We start from the raw sequence: 8,945 nt of genomic DNA on the forward strand, positions 1-8,945 counted from the left end.
ATGATAAGCCTAGAGAGAACTTCAGAGGCAAGGATGAATAAAAAATGAGATAAGGGGCTCCCTGTCTCAATCCTCTCGAAGGTTGAAAGAAACCATAAGGGGATCCATTGATAATAATAGAGTAGGAGACAGTTGAAATGCATTCTTTAATCCAATGAATCCATTTATGGTTAAACCCAAGGTGATGAAGAACATCCAAGATTGATGACCATTCCATAGAATCAAAGGCTTTTGCCATATCTATTTTGATAGCCATAGTTCTATTTCTGGTTCTTCTTTTATGCATGAGATGAAAAATCTCTTGGGCCAAAATTGTATTTTCTTGAATAACTCTATTTGGTAAGAAAGCAGATTAATAAGGAGAGATGATGTTTGGCAGAACTGTTTTAAACCTGTTAGCAAGGATTTTTGCTATGATTTTATAGCAAACATTTGAAAGGCTAATAGGTCGAAATTGATTGATACCATTTGGAGACCTTGGGAATCAAGACCAAATTGATATGGTTCAGTTCTTTTAAAAGTTTCCCTTGAATGAAGAAGCTTTTAACAGTAGCCAAAATATCTGCTTTTATGATTTCCCAAAATTTTTTGTAAAAAGGGCCTGTGAAGCCATTAGGTCCAGGTGCTTTTACAGAGAGAAGATTTTTAACAACAAGAAATATTTTCTCGTCAGAAGGGATTTGGCAAAGGAAGCGATTTTCAGTTTCAGTTACTTTCCTTGGAAAAAGATTATCCAGATCATCAGAAGGTATTGGATTGGAAGAGGTAAAGAGGTTTTGAAAATGGACCAGGACAATTGATGTGATATATGATGGATCAGAGGTCCACTGATTGCTGCTCATTTTGAGACACTCAATATTGTTACTGCGATGCCTGATAACTATAGAGGCATGGAAGAATTTTGTGTTTAAATCCATAATAGTGAGTCAAGTAACTCTGGTGGCGCCAAAAGGATTCTTCTCTAATGAGGAGTTCATGGAAATTTGCTTGCAGGTCTGACTCCAAGGAGCTTGAAGATGATGAGTTGTCTTGACCTTGAATATAGGAGAGAGCTTCAGATAAGGTTTTTATTTGAGATTGGATATTACCAAAAGTCTTGATGTTCCACTCTCGAAGTGCTTTCTTTGTATATTTGAGCTTTTTCGAAAGGATAAATGAGGGCGTACCAATGAAAGTGGAGTTCCAAGCTTTTTTTATAATGCCAAAAATAGAGGAATCTCTCAACTAAAATTCTTCAAATTTAAAAGCTTTTGGAGAAGACTTTCTGTTGGAAGTGTCTAGGAAAATAGGAGCATGATCAGAAGAGTCTCGGTTAAGTGTAGAGATGGTTGCCTGTGGGAACAAATCAAGCCAAGCTAAATTGGCAATCCCTCGATCTAATCTTTCTTTGATAAGATTATGACCCTAGTTTTTATTAGACCAGGTAAATTTTGGTCCATTGAACCCAATATTGACAAGCCCAAATCTATTCATAAAAAGATGAAGCCCATTTGGATTAGAAGATTGGGCAAAGGGTTTACCCCCTATTTTTTCAAACTGATAGAGGATAGAGTTGAAATTTCCAATGGCAAGTGAGGGTCCCGAAAAGGACTCAGTAGTCAAGCTTAAAAGATCCCAAAAGTATTGTTTTTGGCTGTACGGGGCAGGGCAGTACACAAGATTCAAAAGCCAAGGCATGTGCGTGGGATCAGAGTAGACCAAAATAGATATCATATTGCTAGAAATATTTACAAGTTCCATATCGTAGCCAGGCCGATACATTAGCAAAAGGCCTCCCTATTTTCTAGTAGGTGGGGAGTGTACAAAATAAGAGAAACCAAGCATATTCACAATACGACTATTATCATTAGGAGGCAATAAAGTTTCTGAAAAAAAGATAAGATCAGGATTATAGATCCTGATATTTGCCCTAAGTGATCTGATTGCACGAGGATAGGCGATGCCTCGGCAATTCCAAGCAAGAAGCTTCATGGATCATTTTGTGGCAGTGAGGACCCTGCCACTCCAGTCATTGGATTAGTGGGAAAGAGATGCATAGTTTGAGTCTGAACTTTATTACCCGAGACTGATAGAGCTTGCCTTTGGTACGGAGTATACTTTCCAGAGTTGTTGTTCTTTTTGTTGCTGTGCTGCAGCCTGCCCGATTTTGCATTTCTGGCTGTTTGATTTTTTGGTGAAGCTTGAGACACCTCTTTGATTTCAGTGGAAAGACCGATTGGATTATGAGGTGCAGCGTCCAAGCTTGTTCCTTTTTGCTCCTTATTAAGCCAGGCCGAATCTTCCAGTGTAACAGTTGAGGAAATAAGGACCTTTTTATGTGGGTGTTGGGAGGCTTGCTTGAGTGGGATGGGAACTTTCCTCTTCCTAGATGATTCAGTAGACGAAGCTGGTGAAGTAGCGGGGATGGCAAATGCTGATGCCATGTGATCTAGATCTGGGTTTTGATTGATATTTTGGAAGGATGTTCGAAGATGGGGTAAATGGGTATGAGAGGAAGGAGGAGTTGGGTTAAGTTGAAAAGTATTAAAAGCAATGCAAGCATGGCCAGATGGACTCACCAGAAGGGAGAGATGTTGATTTTGTTTGGGCAAATCCGAAAGTGTGTGGCTGTTGTTGTTTTGGAGATGGGTTAAGATTTGGTTAAGGAAAGAGGGATTGGTCTCGGGCCAAATGGGTATTGGGCTTATAGGTTCTTTGGCAGTCAATGGAAGGCCTGGATTGACATAAGTTAGATGGGGGCATTTGGTTGAAAGAAGGGTGTTGACTTCAAGTTCTAGAGTATTCAGGATACGGCTTGGAATCATTGGAAGCATGGCATCATCTGGCTGCTGGTAGTAGGGTAAGGAGACCGAGTAATTACTAGTATTAAAAGGGGGGGACAGCGCTGTCTGCTGAGAACCTGTGAGGATGCCACGTGTTGGAGTCTTGCTTTCAGAGTGTAGAAGCTGGCTAGCTATTGGAGGTACAGTATCTTCTTCTTGCCTGTTAGAGAGCTCCGAAGAATTGCTAGTAAAAAGTTTTTTTTATACAAAATTCCTTTTTGTTTCCTTGTTCAGAGCTGATGATGACAGCCTATCCTTCTCCCAAATATTCTACGGGAGCTTTTTCCTTTGTTGTGGCCAAAGCTTCTCTTGCCTCTTGTATTTTGACTGGGGGAAGTACTGACTTACCAAGTAAGAGAGTGGTCTGGAGATGATCATTTGAAAAGTCTTCCACCCTTGACATGCCTCCACTACTCGTACGACGGCTTTCTAAAGTTTCAGCTCACATCCAGGACCATAGCAAGGGTCATCCGATGAATTAGTATAAATTGGACAAACTTGATGAAGATGACCTAAACGGCCACACCCATAACAAAACTCAGAAAGTCTCTCATATTTGAAACTAATTTTTGCTGGTTTCCTATTGATTATGGGTAGTAGAAAGCCTTCATAAAGGGGTTGCTCAGTGTTAATTTCAACTCTTATGTGCATGAAAGGTTTAACACTGTGTTCAAGTAGATAGTTGTGGTCGATTTCTAGTAGAGATCCCAAAACTTTGCCTATTTGCACGGCATTTTCAACAATCATCATTTCCAAAGGGAGACCACATATATGTATCCAAAAGGCTGAGAAAGTAAGATCAATTTCTTGGATACTCAATCCAGGTGGCCATTCTTTGAGAACCATATGATAGCCTTTAAAGTTCCAAGGCCTTTGGTAAAATATTCTGTTCTTTTCCTGACTTGAAGAAAAAGTAAAGAGAAAGGTGTTTGTGTCCAAGTCTTCAATGTGTAGGCCAGGGGCGAAACTCCATACTGCACGGATAGTAGTGTGAAAAATGTGCTTATTGAGAGCTTTTGAAGAAACCAGCTTACCTATAAGAGCATGACTGGAGACTTTTGTAGAGGTAACTGTAGTTGGCACCAAGACGATGTCCTCCCAAGTCAAAGCTTTTGTTTGCTCAATGAGTTGGTCGATACTGTGGTTCTCAGTTGACATATTTGGGAAGCTGAAAATGAGGCCAGTTGGTAGGAGGTTGGTAGAGAAATATAAAAGCAAGTAGACGATGCTGAATGATAAGCAGGTGAGGTAGGTAAGGGTCATAAATGGCACTTCAAAGAGAGGAGAGGAAACGAAACTCATCTTTGCAGAGAGCGGATGTAGACTAGGTTGAAGGATCACAAGGATGCTTGCTTGGTCAATGATGTTTGTAAGTCGTCGGTTGTTACATTAATAGCTTTCATGTATTGCCTTTTACTATGGCTTCTAGCTAGTCATAATTTTCTTCTAATTAACGTGTGTTCTGATTTTCTAGTCTCCTCGTGAACAACTTAATTGCTCTTGCATGCGTATTATATTTTTCCATTAATCATGCTTGTGCAAAAATATATTATCAAACTCATATAGCTTTTATATATATTGACCTATACATGATGACATGAGTCACATTAGAGGTCGAGAGAGAATATCCAACTTCAAACATTAAACAAGTTCTATCGATCGCTATATATTATAGTGCATGGGAATCTGTTTTTTAAATTATTCCTTATGTTTTTTTTATGACTAGTTAATGATTATTTCATCACCATCTTCTAAATACCTTAATGTTTTCAGAAGAATCAATCCTTCAGGAAAAATATAATTGCAACCAAGCAAAGGAATAATGCCTCCCAAACTTACTGTTAGATGCTAAAAGTCTGAAGAGTGTCTTCCCCACATATTGTTGCTGCCATAGAAATTAGAACTACTGCTCTGTAGTGATGTCCTGGCTACTGTCACAGTTTCAAGTCAAGAGCTAGGTCTCATGAATGCACTAACCATGGCCACCGACACCCACATTCACCTCTTCATATCTTGTAATACAATCCTCAAACAAGCCCTCAATCTCCTCTCTTTTCTAATCTATTGTTCTCTGTAAAAGTAAAATGGTCACAAATCTAGGTGAGATTGATACTTGTTATTTATAGAAATATTTATAGTTTTTTGTGATTTATTTTGTAGACCAAAGATTTCTCATATTAAACATTTACAAATCATCTAGAAGAAACTTTTCTTTGAAGCTAGCTACAAAGCATCAAGTCTTGGTTTCTTTCAAATTCATATGGATTAGAAGCGTAATTCACTTCATACTTTTTAAGTACTAGTTGTGCTTTGTGAAAGGAAGTTGGAAAAAGAAAAAATAATCACAGTATTTAACATCATGCATGCATGGATTTATCCATCTGCCAACTATTATATAATATATATATATATATATGCATTACATGTTTTTTTAAATTAATTTTTTTATTCTAATTAATTTTTTCAACTTCTTTGATTGTGATATGGATGTTACACCTAGTGGAGACGATCGTCCACAACAAGCGGCGGATGCTAGTGCTACTGCTGTAACACTCAGGTCCAGCAACAAACCGTTTTCAAAATTTTTGTTTTTGGATTTATATGTATGAAGAGCCTAGTTAATTTTTGAATATTATTTTTTTTATATATACTGGTTGCGGGTCCAAATTGTTTTTTGGCAGATAATGAATTTTTTTTTTTTAAATAGGCTTGTTGTTTTACATTTTTTCTTTAAATATTTTTGGGTCGGATGAAAAATCTTTTTATGGATCGATGATTTTATGGAACAAATATATTTTTTTTAGATGAATAGAGGCTCAAAAATTCAGAAAGGAGTCCATTTATTTATAGTTTATTTATTTTTACTACGAGACATGGGCCAAATTTTTGAAATGACCCAATTTTACTTCAAACCCAAGCTTGTGAGAATCAAGAATAGAACCCACGTCATGCACGGTTCCTTCTACTAGGGTTTTCAGCAGCTACTATATATACCCACACGTTAGAATATTACACAATCATCTTTTCTCGATCCGAAGAGTAGCCGCTGCCCAGCTTCGCGCAATTCCTCCCAAGCCACCCCGCAAGGTGCTGACTCTCGATGGAAGCCAAACCCACTGCACCGCGGTACAACGCAGTCCACATACATAACCGAGAGCCACCCAAACACACGGCACCAAGCTGTCGAGCCCACAGCTTAAACCTCTACCCCACACCACAACGCTACCACCATGAGACTCTCCCTGCAAACCACCGCCCAACGCCTTCCCATGGCCTCTTTTGTAAGCCACGTACCACCTCTATTTTTGCAGCCCAAAAACAGAGCAGTCGTCCACTCCAACAGTTCCGTTTCCTCCACACCTCAACCACACGAGCCCCTTTCGTGCTCCTCAAATCAGGGCCAAACGCCACCAACGATGGAAGGCCTTTATTCCTACACCAAGAAACAAAGGAGGGCTTCCACCCCGTGAGCCAGCAACCATCAATTGAACATGCCGACACCACCTTAGGGAAGACGGAACCACGCTCAGCCACAGAACATGCCGACTAGCAAAACCCTGTCGCCATCGCTCGCCATCTCTCTCTCTCTCTGCCTCTCTCGGTCTCGCTCTCACTCATCTCTCTCTGCCTCTCTCGCTCTTGTCGCCCAGCGTAGGCAGCTTCGTCGCCACACTCATTCCCTAGCTCGACAGCTGCGCCACCACGGTATTCCAGCCCAGCCGTCACACGCAGCCCCTAACTTCTCCTGGTGTAAGTCTCTGATGCCGCTACACTTCTGTTATTTCTGTGTTTTTGTTTCTGTTCACTGCTAGTTTTCCTCATAAGGTGTATATGTGTGTGTGTGTATATATATGTAAATTGTTAACCTAATAGTTGAGTACTATTACCAATTTACCCTTAGTGTATGCTCCAGATATATATATTTTCGAACGAGTGGTCTATTTGGGTTTATGATTAAATGAGTTTTGTTTCAGATCTCATAAAATATTGTATTTGTGTATATAATATTTTAATAATATTGTTAACTAAAGGAAGTAAACCTATTTTTAAGAGATGAGTTTTTCATGAAGTATTTTATAAGATTTTTAAAGATGTCAAAGTATTCTATTAATTTATAATACGTTGTTGGTATTTTAGATATTTTAAATATTAGTATTTATTGAGTTCCGTAATTATCATAATACTTGTTCGATTAAATTCTTGTTCAGTACAAATTCGATTAAGTGGATATTGATGGTTTTGGAAAATGATGGTATTTTAGGAATTATGAGAATTTAAGTTTTGAGGAATTAAAAATAGGTTATTTTAGAAGCTTAGGCTTAAATATCGAAATACGTGATGGATTGAAAATTTATGAAAATTTACGTGATTATCTTATAAGTGACGATTAATATTTGTTCGGCATTGTTGATTAAATTTTTGAAAATCTAAAAAGTTCAGGTAAGTGGAGTTCCTATGCTAGACTTTACATAAAAACAAAATGGGCTGAGGTTGATTTTTGAAAAATATGCATGTTTTGTTATGAAAAGAAATTTGAAACGACCTCAATTAGTTGTTCTGCATTACTTATGAAATTCTGTATAAGAATAAAGTATTTTCTAGCATGACTGGTGTAGATATGAGCCTATTTGTTTTACATTTTGATTATAAACTGTGCAAAAAAGAGCGAATATGAAATTTTGTGTATAAATTATGTTTTTGTGATCTGATTCTGTTGTGTTCTAATTTCTTTAATACTTTGTTTTGATAAGATGTGGCATCTGAAAAACCTTTGGCATGACTATTTGGTTATGCATATGATTCTGTTTCTGCTCTGTTTAGTTAGAGACCCTACCACGGGGGTTTTACATGGCTTCTACTCCGATATGATATGGCCCTACCACGGGAAAAAATAATGGTATTCTGTTTCAGTTCTGATATGCATCCGCTTGGTTATCCGCAAATGTACAACCCTACCACTGGGGTTAAACATGGCATTTGTTCTAATATGATGCTCTGATATGAGGATGATGAAGAATCAGATATGTTATGCCAAAGTATTTTGAAAGATTTACATTTTGTTTCTGCTCGGTTGGTCGCCGGAGTTTGCACAACCTTACCATGGGAGTTAAACATGAAATTTTGTTCTGATATGATGTGTTCATTTATGCTATGCCAAAGAACTCTTGAATAAGAATATTTTTGAACTTTCGCTCTAATATTTTAATAACATGTTCTGACTCTGCATTATGAAAATAAAAGTATTTTTGTTCTGCATTTTGAACTCTGTAAATACTCATGTTTACATACTAGTATATGTTCTCTACTTACAAGTTGTTGATAACTCACCCGTTTTATCTTCACAATATTTTCAGATGATTTTGGATATTTTAGCTAAAGATCAAGACTATGAAGCATTGGGTGAGATGACTTAAGAATATTGGATTAAGAATATAAAGTTTTCGATGAGTATTGGCGATTTTTATTAAGAAATTTCATTGTGTTCTGATGACTTGGAATTTTTGAAGAATTGATTATGTTGAGGAAATTAGTTTGAATCAAAATCTCTTTATCATATTGGGAATTTGGAGTCTATAATTATATTGTTGAAATGTGAGTTTAAGTGATATGTAGAGAAACTGATATTTTTTTTGGGTTACTGTATTGAGAATTTGATATATGAGTATGTGTGGTTAATTAAATTTGAAGTGTTTATGTTTGATTTGGAGCTTTTGGAAGTATATTAGTAGTGTTGGAGTTGATTATCAGGTAACATGAGTTGACTCTCCGTACCCACGGGGACGAGGAATTACAACTGCTCCTACATCGGTGGGTACTTCCACCTCTAGAGCCACATCTAAAGCATCTACTTTCTGTGCGAGTAGTTGACTCCCAGTAGATATAGAAGATGAATATATGTTCAACGAAAAGGAAGAGATGTCCATTGAGCACGATCGACCACCATGACTTTCTAAAAAAATGTCGTGGACATGAACATTTCATCAAAATTCCTAGTGATCGTGCGAACCCGCAAGTAAGATGTCACCACTGTGGGCAACTTTGTGGTTGCCATTTGAAGAAGCAAGACACTAGTGTATTAATAGCACATCTTAATGGTTGCCAGTGGTATAAGATCGCGAAGGG

Source organism: Juglans regia, chromosome 11 (assembly GCF_001411555.2).
Source record: "Juglans regia cultivar Chandler chromosome 11, Walnut 2.0, whole genome shotgun sequence".
Taxonomy (NCBI): domain Eukaryota; kingdom Viridiplantae; phylum Streptophyta; class Magnoliopsida; order Fagales; family Juglandaceae; genus Juglans; species Juglans regia.